The 12,962-nt window shown below is 37.7% G+C and overlaps 1 pseudogene; it reads left to right on the top strand.

Moving 5' to 3' along the window:
- The first annotated feature begins 233 nt into the window (after positions 1 to 233).
- On the top strand, positions 234 to 777 carry LOC124521038 (brain mitochondrial carrier protein 1-like; annotated as a pseudogene).
- Positions 778 to 12,962: the final 12,185 nt, after the last annotated feature.

Below are 12,962 nucleotides of genomic sequence, written 5' to 3'. Positions count from 1 at the left end.
TGCTTTGGTCTGTCATCCTATTAGTATGCTTCCTTGGTGTCAGGTACAAAAGGGATGGGGTAGTGGCAGTGGAAGAGAAATCCAAGTCTGCTGTGGCTATGATTTATCTGATAATTGGATTTCACATTGAAATGGCATGGTCACCCATAGCCTTTCAGACTCCTCTGTTAAGAACCCTGTCATTTCCACCTCCTATTTTGTACTTTTTTAGGCTTTGAGGAGGCTGTGTTGGAATGCCTGAGCCACCGTCGCCTAGGCAACGATTTGGTTACTTCCCTTGGTCTCAGTGCTTCAGAGTTGGGGTTGTGGTGGCGTTTCAGATTGTGGGAGCCTCGGCTCCCAAGTTGTCCCATGATCCCAAGCAGCACCAGGAAAGTAAGCAATGAGATGTTCAGTCTGAATCGGAAACCCTTTGTATATGGCAGCCTTGCCTTTGTTGTTGCTGAGCTTGGAACTTTCCTTGCGGACCTAACCAAAATGTAACTTCAAGTACAAGATGAAAGTATTGATGTCCACTTTAATGGGGTAAAATTCTGAGGAATCTTTCATGCTTGGTTCTCAATCTGTAAAGAAGAAGGTGTTTTGGCTCTGTATTCTGAAATAGCTCCTGTTTTACTAAGACCGGCATCATATAGCACCATTAAAACTGGCACTTACTGGAGCTTGAAGGGATTATTTGTAGAGTATTTAGAAGATGAAACTCCTCTAATTAATATGATCGGTGGGATGGTGTCAGGAGTGATATTTTCCACCATATCCAATCCACTGATGTACTAAAGGGTGAGATTTAGCTTTAAGCTTGTGTATTTTGCACAAAAATAAATTGATATTGGATTAAAGACCTAAATGTGAGACCTGAAACCATAAAAATCTTCGAAGGGACCACAGAGAGTAACTTCTCTGACATCACCTTCTTTCTAGAAATGTCTCCTGACGCAAGGGAAACAGAAGCAGTAATAAACAACTGGGACTACATCAAAATAAAAAGCTTCTGCACAGCAAAGGAAAACAATCATAACTATTCAAGGCAACTTACTCAATGAAAGAAGATATTTGCAAATGGCATATCCAATAAAGGATTAGTATCCAAAATCTATAAACAACTTATAAAACTCAACACCCCAAAAATGAATAATCCCATTAAAAAATGGACAGTAGACATGAATAGACATTTCTCCAAAGAAGACATATAGATAGCTAACAGACACATGGAATGATGCTCAACATCAATTATAGTCAAGGAAATATAAATGGAAACCACAATGAGATATCACCTCACACTAGTCAAAATGGCTAAAATTAACAACACAGGAAACAACAGATGTTGGTAAGGATGTGGAGAAAGGGGAACCCTCTTGCACTGTTGGTAGAAATGCAAACCAGTGCAGGCACTCTGGAAAACAGCATGAAGGTTTCTCAAAAAGTTAAAAAAATAACTACTCTACCATCCAGCAATTGCAGTACTAATTCAAAGCACTAATTCAAAGGGATATATGCACCCCGATGTTTACAGCAGCATTATCTACAATAGCCAAATGATGGAAACAGCCCAAGTGTCCATCAACTGATGAATGGATAAAGAAGTGTGTGTGTGTGTGTGTGTGTGTGTGTGTATAATGGAGTATTATATATATAAATATATATATATAATGGAATATTATATATATAATATATAGTACATTACATTATATATACTATAGTACATATGTGTATATATATAGTGTATATATATGTATATATCACATATATACACATATATAATGGAATATTACTCAGCCATAAAGAAGAATGAAATCTTGCCATTTGCAATGACATGGATGGAACTAGAGAGTATTAGGCTAAGCAAACTGAGTCAGTCAGGGAAAGACAAGTACCATGATTTCACTTATATTTGGAATATAATAAACGAAACAAAAAGAGAGGGAGAGAGAGAAACCAAGAAACAGACTCTTAGCTACAGAGAGCAAGCTGATAGTTACCAGAAGGGAGGTAAGTGGGGGATGGGTTAAATAGGTTATGGGGATTAAGTCGTGCACTTGTGATGAGCACTGGGTGATGTATGGAAGTGTGGAATCATGATATTGTACACCTGAAACTAATATTACACTGTAATATTAACTGGAATTTAAATAAAAACTTAAAAACAAAACAAAACAAACAAAAGAAATGGCATGGTTAACCCGTTTCCTCATCTCTACCCACTTTTTAAATCTTACCCATCTTTTAGGGTTCACCTCAAACACATTCTTGTGCCTGACCCCGATGCAGGCGGTGCTTCCCCTGTGATCACGTGCCACACACGTATACCATTCAGTTTGTCACCTCACCTACTGACAGATTATAAGTGATTATACTCACTAGAAAAAAGCCTAACTCTTATGTGAATTCACAGAATGATCAGAGGGATCTCAGAAATGTGGCTATGCCTGTCTTCCTAACTGGATTTTATGTTCCTTAAAGACTGCGACTTGGTTTTGATTGTTTTTGCAATCTTTGTACCACCTATAGTGTGTAATGCAAAAATTCCCTCACTTACTAACATTCAATTTACAAACTTTTGTAGTAACAAAGGTTTTCGCTTGGGCGAAAGTGAAGCAATCTCTCAGTCATCAACAGATGGTTGGGTATGGTTCCCTAAGATGTGGCGATCGAGTCTCTCACTAACTGCATGTCTGAAGCAGCATCATGTTATCAACTTATTTTTTATTTAAAAAAAAAAAGAAAGAAAATGCAAGCCTATTTGGGAAAAAATGTATGAGGATTAAAAAATCATAATTGGCTAACAGTCACAGTTCTTTAACAAAACTTTACACAAATATGCTGAGATTTCTTGTCAAGTATCCCAGGACTTCTGAACAAATAAGCTAATGAACAGCCTTTTGGATCCTGACTTGATCATAAGTTAAAGAAGATTTTCAACTACCTACTCAATGTAGTAAGGATTCAGTATTTTTTTTTTTTTGGCTACACAAAAGATTTTTATTTTTTTTAATTTTATTTAAATCCAAGTTAATTAACATATAGTGTAATAATGGTTTCAGGAGTAGAATTTAGTGATTCATCACTTACATTATCATCCAATGCTCATCTCAACAAGTGCCCTCCTTAATGCCCATCACCCCACCCAACACCCCTCCAGCAACCTTGTTTGTTCTCTATAGTCAATAAATTTTGATCTGATTTCATTTTAATTTCTTTGACTCCAAACTAAATTTTAAGCCTTTTGAAGGGAAGAGCCACATTAACTGCTTCTTTTACATCCTCTTCAAATGACCAAGCAAGGTGCTAAATAGCACGGTCAGCCATAGAAAGAGAACAAGTTAAAAGAATCATTATCAAAATAAGCCGATGGTGGGCACTTGGTGGCTCAGTTGGAGCGTCTGACTCTTGATATTGGCTCAAGTCATGATCTCGAAGTTGTGAGATCGTCTTCATTGGGCTCTGTGCTGAGCATGGGGCCTGCTTAGGATTTCTTTCTCTCCCTCTGCCCCCTCCCCTGTTCATGCTCTCTCTCTCCCTCTCTCTCTAAAATAAAAATTAGAAAAAGAAAAACCCATCATACATATATGTGTATGAGATTCTGCATGCTAACCTAGACTTTTTCCCTCCAAGAAAGCACCCCAGAAATGAAGGGAAAGGAAAAAATGTGGAGAGTATCTTCAGACACTTGTATACAGCAGAGTTTGTAGGTTCAGGTCAGACAGCCTGGTTTCTTCAGATGGAGGCACTTATTAAGTATATAATGTTGGGTAAGTCGTAGAGCCATTCTGTGCCTTGGTTTGCAATTCTGTAAAATGAGGGTGACAACAATAGCAGGCCCCATGTCATATAGACACTCTGAGTCTTAAAAGAATGAGGAGTTTGAAAAATAGAGCCCACAGCCCAAATCTGCTCCACCACCTGTTATTTCTAAGATAAAGTTTTATTGCAACACAAAGACACACACACACACACACACACACACACACACAAGTTAATGCATGTGAAGTGCTAAGTGTTTTTGCCTGTCCACTAGCAAATGCTCAGTGAATGTTCGCTATTGTTTTTGTGGTGTTGGCAGTCATAGACTGGAGTCCTGGTTCTGCTGTTCTTGAGACTTGCAATTTTGTGTTTCCTTATCTGAGAAAGGAAAATATTTAAATATTTAAACCATATGATCTCTAGTACTAATTCTAACTTGGGTTATTCAGTAAAGGACATACATACAGTATTTGAAAGAGAAATTTAGGCAAGGAAAAAGAACAGAGAAAATTATTTGACAGAAAGGATTCTTCCTTCTCTTATTATACCCGAAACCAAAAGCAGCTAAGATAGGGAACAGGATACAAGAAGAGATAGTGATAGCATAAAAAGGAAGAGGAGGCAATATTTCACTCAGGGCTCTATTGCTTTTATTAACTGAGAGACAAATTCACTCAGAACTTTTAATTCTTCAAATAACAGGCATCATAAACACCATTATCTGTTTGCTTGTGCCTGTAGCGTTTACTGTAATTCCTCAGATTAAAACCACAGCTTCTAATATTACAGGACAGGGATGGAGTGAGAAAGGCTTAATGCAATTCAAGATATTCAAAGGTAAAAAGCTGCAAATGAAAATTATCACAATGAGCAAGAATAAAATTATTATAAAACTGTCACATTTCTAATATTTCATATCACTTCTGACCATAAGCTCTGCAGCTATAAAAGCAATATCTTTTACTCCCCAGTGTGCAGTGGTGATGGTTCGCATTCTTCAAGGCTTATGATGTTAAAATGCCTTTAATTATGTTCCGGATAGCTATTCATAAGGCATCCTTAAACCTCTCCAAGGTCAGTGTCTTCCTTCTCACTGATTCTCAGATCATCACTCTATGATTCTAGCTTCACTGACACAATATTCATTTTATCCTGGGGAAAGACACAATTGCTGAATTGGTCACACTGGCATCCGGGACGGGAGCAAGAATTGTCCCAGAAGGTTCCTTTGCTGGGCACTTGATGTCTGCATTGGTCTCCTCTGCCATTCTTTAGAGGTCAGCCAAACAGAAAATTCAAACTGGTACTTAATGCAATTCAAAAGCCTAAGCACTGCAAACAGCCATCACCTTTTGGGGCCATTTGGAGACCCTGAGAATCAAGCAGATGGTAAGTGGCAGAGCCCCTTACAGATTTGTGTTTCTGGCGACACCTTGTAATGGGGGACATGAAAGTAATATTGAGTTGCCAATCGCAGTGCTAGGTGGGCACTTGAAAACTGAAAACCTAAGTCTATCGATAGTTTCTCCTGAACATAAGCAATTGCTGGCTGGGCTACATACAGTGATAGACTTTATTCTCAAGCCATTAATTTAAACACTCAGACTCCAAAACCCAAAAAAGAATCAACTTCATGGATCGCTGGCCTTGTTAACAAGTAGCAAATGGGGTAAGTTATATTTCAGGAGCACTGGCTCACCAAGTCCTTGTTAAGGGCACAGCAACTTTGGAAATGTCCTTGTTTTCAGGGATTTTCTTTCCGTTCACACACACACACACACACACACACACACACACACACACACACCTATACATCTGCTTCCTCTATGTGAAATTTCTATAAGCCCATGACAAACAAGTGGGAGCAGGGGAACCCAGAGCCCATAGCCATTCAGAAGAAAGACCAAGTACAGAATGGGATATGAAGTCATTTCCAGGGGCCACCCAGATAATGAGGCATGACTTCATTTTCTTTTAATAATTTGTACAATAATTTTACTGTGGGTTTTCTGCTTACACAGAGAAATCTAGGCCCATTATCATAAATCTGGACAGCAGAGATGCCATGGCATAAGTTCTACTACTCAGAGATGATCACTGATAATATTTTGGTCTTTTCACCTAATCTTATTTTCAAGCATTGTTGTATGGTCAATTTGTTTTATATGTGTTCATTTCTAGCCTACACCTAATCATGATGTTTAATTAATTTTGCTTATTTATCAGTTTATTGTCTGTGACCCGATCCCTGCCCCCAAACCCTCCTCTTGCCCTAGAAAGTATGCTTCCAAAAGGATTAGAGTTTTGTCCTATTCCTTCATTTTGTAGAACCTGGGGACCACTTCAGCACTCAATACATTATTGAATGCATGAATCAATTGAGATCAAATTGAGCATATAACATTAAATCTTATATTTCTCTCCCAACATCATAACAGTGTAATGAGCACATCTTGTGTCACTACATAATCCCCTCAGTCTTTCCACTCATTCCAAGTAGTACAGGAGTGTCTAGTTCCCTGTAGGCCTTCATGAAGTTCATGCAAGAGCAGTTGGAGAACGCCTTACCCCCACTTGGCCTGGCCATAAAATATGAATTACTATATCCTGTGTAATAATTTTAGTATTACTGAGTGTTTTGGTGGTTTATAGTTTTCAATATTACAAATAAAGTTATGATGATCATCTCCACATGCAAAGATTTTCCTCATTTAAGAAATGGAATTAGTGAATCAAAGATGAAAGGGTTTTTTTAACAACATATTGACCAATTACCCCCCAAAAGACTGTACCATTTTACACTTTCATAACAATACAGAAGCTGGTTCCTTTCATTGCAAGCTTACCAGTGCCAAGTATTATCTGCATTGCTGTTTTGATAATTTGGTAAGTTGAATAAAATTTTTTATTTTAATTTACATTTTTCGTATTTCTAGTATCCCCTCTTTTAGTAACTGTCTCTTATGGAAGATCAAGACTTTTCAGAATTTTGTGAGGAGTCAGACATACTCTACAACATGAGCCAAATCACCCTAGGAGATGGCCATTAGACCAAATGAAGGTTGGAGAGGAAATCTAAGGGAAGGTTTGAGTTGGAACAACAAGGAGAAGGGAGCTGTTCAACTGAATAAACATGGGTGCCTATTCCTGGCCACACGGGAAGATAGTGGAGGTCCAGAGATGAAAAAGACACAAAACTGTCATCTTGGAGCTACTAGTCTAGTGATCATGTTGAAGAGAGAACTGAATGCCTAAACTAAAGTCATCCTATAGAAAAATTATAGAGGAAGCTTTATTAAGGTTTGGCTTCATTGGAAAGAGTAAAAATGAGTTCAAAATCCTCCCACAGCAAATTAGGGAAAGTGGATTGTTTGGAATGCATTTAGATGGGCTATGAAAGAAATTACACAATGCTGGTGGTTTAGAGGTAGATGTACCTGGATTAGGTTCAAGTGATACCACATGGGGTAAATGATAATGCAATATTATAATAAGGAAACCCAAATGTAAGAATTAGCCAACCCTGGTTTCAAGACTAAATTCAATGGCTTCTAGGTTATGGCCTTGGACATGTTAATTTCTTTGGTCTTCTATTTTCTTATCTGTGGAATGAAGATGATAATACCTTCTTGACAGGGTTGTGATATAATTTTAAATAAGATAGTGCATGGAAGAGCCTAGCAAATCATAATGGTGCAAAGTAGATAACTGATAAGAGTCATGAAGAAAAAAAAATGTTAAAGTTTTTTGAAGTCAAAGACAAAATTCCTCTGAAGACGAGAACTGTGTTTTGGTTACGTGAAATAGATCAGTGTCGCATTTGACCAGGAAGAGATAGGCCCAAGACCAGCATCTGAAAATGAAGAAAAGGTTGTAAAATATAGAAACTATGAAGAAAGTAAGAAGTAACAACCAAACAGTAACAGTAAGAACCACAACAAAATGCTGATAAAAGAAACTGTCCCAATAACTTTTTTTCAAAAATGAAGGATATGAAATAATAAGTAACCAAAGCTACTTGCTACATGTTAATAATACTGTATGGTATACTTGAAATATTGCAAAGAGAGTAAATCTTACATGTTCTCATTACCAAAAAAAGAAAAAAAAAATCTTAACCTGTATGAGGTGATGGATGTGTTAATTAAATTGACTGTGGTAATCATTTCACTATGTATGCATGGATCAAATCATTACATTGTCCTCCTTAAATACACACAATTTTTATTTGTCAATTACATCTCAATGAAGCTGGAAAAAAACAAAAGTGACTTTTTCCTACCTGCTCACAAAATTGGATGTTGTCACTCTTTATTTTTTTAATTTTTCTAACCTTTATTTATTTTTGAGAGACAGAGCACCAGTGGGGAAAGAGCAGAGAGAGAGGGAGACACAGAATCCACAGCAGGCTTCAGGCTCTGAGGTGTCAGCACAGAGCCCGATGCGGGACTCAAACCCACAGATCCTGAGATCAAGACCTGAGCTGAAGTCGGCACCTAACCGACTGAGCCCCCAGGCACCCCTAATGTTGTCACTCTTTAAATTTTGACAATAAGGTTTGAAAAATGTTGTATTTAATAACTATACATTTGCATATTTTGATATTAGTGGGGTTGTAGACCTTCTTCACATTGAAATAGTAAAAATTCTCTCTTGAAAAAAAAAAGGTGTTTGTTGGAGGAGGCTGAGATGTAACCCCTCCTTTTATATCCAAAACTTCAACAAAATAAACACCCCCATTATGGATGTGTTCATTAACTTGATTGGGGGAATCGTTTCATAATGTATGTGTGCATCACATCATCACATTGTATACTCTATACTCTAAGTATATCACAATTTTACTTGTCAGTTATACCTGCATAAAGTTGGGCAAAAAACAGATTCCTCTAAAACACTTTGCTATCCACATAGTCTAATACCAAATGTATTAACTATTTTGTTTATATGGATTTAAGATTACTAGCAGCTCTCTTTTCTTCTGTAGTTATGACTGCTTTCCTGGTGGGGTGGGAGGTAAAGTGCTGTGTGTGTTAGATTGAGAAATTAAAAAGTACATATCTAAAATATCTTATCTACTAATCTTTGCATGTGAATCCAATGCCTTCTCCTCAAGTGAAGTTCTTACAGTTGGCTTCCCTGCCATCTTTCTTACAAAAACTGAACCTGTAATGCCTATAATGCAGCATTAGTTTTCATTTTGGTTTCTCTAAAGTGGAGCAATAAATTAAAGACAAAATAATAAGTAAAGGCAAAATACTCTGAATGTATAATTCTTCTTGGTTCTTACAATTTTTTGGAAAACTTTTACTGTTGTTTTTCCCAGGTTTAATTTAATGCTGTTTTATTAAACACCTCTCCTTTACTGAGGCTTGCCATCATTGTTTCATAATAAACAAAAGCTCTCTTACAGAACTATTTAATCAGCTAGGATAATATTTCCATAAATTAAATAGTTATACTAAAAAAATCTCTGATAAGCAACATATCTAATTTTGGTAAGCATACAACTTCTCTGGTAGAAGTATATGTGCATGACTTAAGTGACCTGAAGTGACTTATTTCTAGCAATATGGCAAACTAGGTAATTCTAAACAACCTTCCTGACTAAAGCAGATAAGTGGTGGATAAAATATATATTCAATCTTCAAAAGGCATTGCTGAGTTAGCACAAAAGGAAGTAATTCATAGAGGTCAAAGAAAAAATGGAACTAGGAACTTTGATGGATAAGAGGATACCAAAATCACATTATATGTAGAGGTTTCTGGTAAACCCTAGAGTTCATGAGCTTCTGTTTTGATGCTGGAAAAGGTGCAGGGGAATGGAGCCAAAATCTAGGATCTTCCAGGGGTGCCTGGGTAGATCAGTCAGTTAAGACCCCCAACTCCTGATTTTAGCTCAGGTCATGATCTCAAGGTCATAAGATTGAGCCCCGTGTGGCCATGAGATCAAGCCCCATGTTAGGCTCACTGTGGAGCCCAGAGCCTGCTTTGGATTCTCTCTCTCCCCCTCTCTCTCTCTACCCATTCCCTGCTGGTGCATGATCCTTCTCTCTCAAAATAAATAAATAAAGTTAAAAATCTAGGATCTGCCAAAGGATGGAGCTTATGAAGGCAAACTCCATGAGGTACAGCCCCTAATGGCTATACATTGAAGGAGAAAAGAGACATAAAAATTGTGTTTATCAATTTATTGCATTTATTGATTCTATGCTAAGTGAAGAGAAAAAAAATCCCATTTGAGAATTTGCCATCATTAAACAATCATTGCAGAGGTATACAATTCAAATTCATGCTTTCATTTTAGTAAAAAAAAAAAAAATCTACACTGAAGTAAAGTGGTCCTGGGTTACTAAAGCTGCCAAATATCATGAATACATACAAATGTCTTTTGGAGGAATCCAACTACAACCTAGGCCTCAAGAAATTCTCACAAGGTGCCAATTAAAATGAGTAGCTTGTGGCCTAAAATCACAAAACGCAAAAGGAAACACAAAAAGTGACCGCCAGCAGGAACAAAGAGATGAATATCAGAAGTGAAAGTCTTTAGTGATTGCAATAATCAGAGTATAAAATATACAAATTCAATATGTTTAAAAAAAAATAAAAGAAGCTTGAAAATACAGGCAGAGAAGAGAAATTACAAGGAACAACTAAGTATATTTAGAAACACCCAAATTACACTCACATACATTAAAAATAAATTAATTAAAATTAAACATAAAATGAGTAAATAGGAAATTGGAGACAACACTTAAGAGTTTTAGTGAACTGAAAGAAAGATCCAAATAAATGATCTAGAACGCATCTTCGAAAGAAAAGTGACTGAAAACATTAAATAGGGTAAGATACATAGAGGATAGAGGGATAAATATCTGGCATAAACCTTAATTGGTGATCCAGAAAGAGATTGTATTAGTCAGAAGAGGCTAATCTATGGCACAACAAAAAGTAAACCCCACATTTTAGTAGCCTAACAAAACAAATGTATTTCTCACTCATATAAAGTTCAGTGTGTATCAGGCAAATTTTCAGGGAAATATCTCCTCCACAGCAGTGGAATCTTGACATTAACAGAAGAGGCATCAATGATACTGAGAATACATAGCATTATCTCTGTTTCTGTTTGCCCTCCGGTCATAAAATCACTCCATTCTTCTACCCACACACAGAACACACTCAGCCCCAACCCAAAGGCCCATCTGTCATTGCCCTCAGCTCGAAATCCAAGAATTCTGAGTGAGAGTCACTTAGTCTTTCCAAACATGGCTTCTCTTCTCATGAGATCTATGAAGTCACCATTATGCCACACCTCACCTAATCGACCGTGAAACAGGAACAAAATAGTTACGGTAAAGATTCCCATTTGAAAAGGAAATGAATGGGAGACATATAATATAATATACCTTTCACTGAAATCCACTGGACAGACACTGCACGTGCTCCTTACTCAAGGGAGATTTTCCTTAATTAACCTCTGATTCTCCTCTTCGGAGGAATCTTTGTCCATTGGTTTCATGTCCCATGGTGTCATTCTCTGTCAAGTTATTCCTTTTTAATTAGTATCCTTGACCACATCTAAAATGAGCTTTGGGAGTCATTCACTGTTGTGGTCTGCACAGGTTTCAAAACTGACTTTCTGTTTATTGAAAGTTGGAACCCAATGGTTGTTTCAAATCTTAAAAGTCATATGTTTTGTTTTGTTTTTCAAATCCAGACTCAGAGTTTTTTTTGTCATTATAGGTTTCCTAAAAACTTATTAACTTTCTGAACTATTTGCTTCCAGTCAGTTACATGTGCCAGTAATGACACCAGAGGTACTCTTAAAGACATTGTTTTTAGATATGATTTCTTCTTTTATTTTCTTGTCCCTCATACTTCTCTCTGTCTTGATTTAATGGGAGGAATTTTAAGGCTATCTGGAGCAATGAAGGGGGTGGAGGTGGGGGTTGGGTCATTTTATCTATTGGTAGGTTTTGCTAGTTGCCATTTTTAGGTCTTTTGACTTTCTCAATTCTATAGGGTTCTGAGTTTCTATTCCCTATTATTGTGCAAACTGACCTTATCTCTCTTGAACAAATCCCTTTTTAAAAAATGTTTATTGGGGCGCCTGGGTGGCTCAGTCGGTTGAGCGTCCGACTTCAGCTCAGGTCACGATCTCGCGGTCCGTGAATTCGAGCCCCGCGTCAGGCTCTGGGCTGATGGCTCAGAGCCTGGAGCCTGCTTCCGATTCTGTATCTCCCTCTCTCTCTCTGCCCCTCCCCCGTTCATGCTCTGTCTCTCTCTGTCTCAAAAATAAATAAACGTTAAAAAAAATAAAAAAAATGTTTATTAATTTATTTTGGGGATAGAGAGGAGAGAGAAAGCATGAGCAGGGGAGGGGCAGAGAGAGGTAGAGAGAGAATACAAGGCAGGCTCCATGTTCAGTACAGAGCCCAAGGCAGGGCTCAATGCCATGACCATAAGATCAAGACCTGAGTCAAAATCAAGAAACAGGCACTAAACCAACTGAGCCATCCAGGCACCCCTGAACAAATCCCATGTTAATAACATTGTCACAGGTTGGGTTCTCCAGAAAGTAGATGCCGATGTTGGGGTTAGTGTACAGGATATTTGTTAAGGACCTTGGGATCAGCGTCTGTGAAAGAGAAGAAATATAGGAGGACTGAGAAATTGAGATATGGAGGCCCATGACAGCTTCAGCCTACCCCACAGGGAACTTGGGCACTAAAATTGTCCAAGACGATTGTCACAAACTGGGCTAAAATGGCTAGATGTTTATGCATCTGTTCTGATCAGTCATTGGACTGTTGCACCTTTGTGAAAGCTGACTAACTGCAGCCAAGTAATTCTGTGAAGAGGCTGTTATCTGATGGGTCCTGTTAATGGAACTTCCAGAAACAAAGGAGTAAGTCCTTCTATGAAGAGAGATCTAGACAAAATATCTTGTCCATCCCCATCCCCTCTTGTGTTTTTCGACTATGCTTCTTAGCATGTTGAGTAGCCGATTTTCAACAATTCTGGTAGGCCTCTCTTCCTGGGGAAAACTTAGTACAAAAAGGTGAGTGGAAAAAACAGACAACTCCCACCATTGCAGATGGTCTCTGGACCACAACTGATATTCAGTGTCTCCATCCTCCACTAGATGATACAATGAATAGATTACATGGTTGTAAACCCATTTACACATTTCCTTGTTGTATATGCGCCCCCTGGTCTGA

The sequence above is a fragment of the Lynx rufus genome, unplaced genomic scaffold, assembly GCF_022079265.1.
Source record: "Lynx rufus isolate CCGP_SWC_20201006 ecotype Redwood Valley unplaced genomic scaffold, mLynRuf1.p SCAF_3, whole genome shotgun sequence".
Classification (NCBI taxonomy): domain Eukaryota; kingdom Metazoa; phylum Chordata; class Mammalia; order Carnivora; family Felidae; genus Lynx; species Lynx rufus.
The sequence above is the reverse complement of the archived record's forward strand: the minus strand, read 5'-3'. Positions and strand labels throughout refer to the sequence as shown.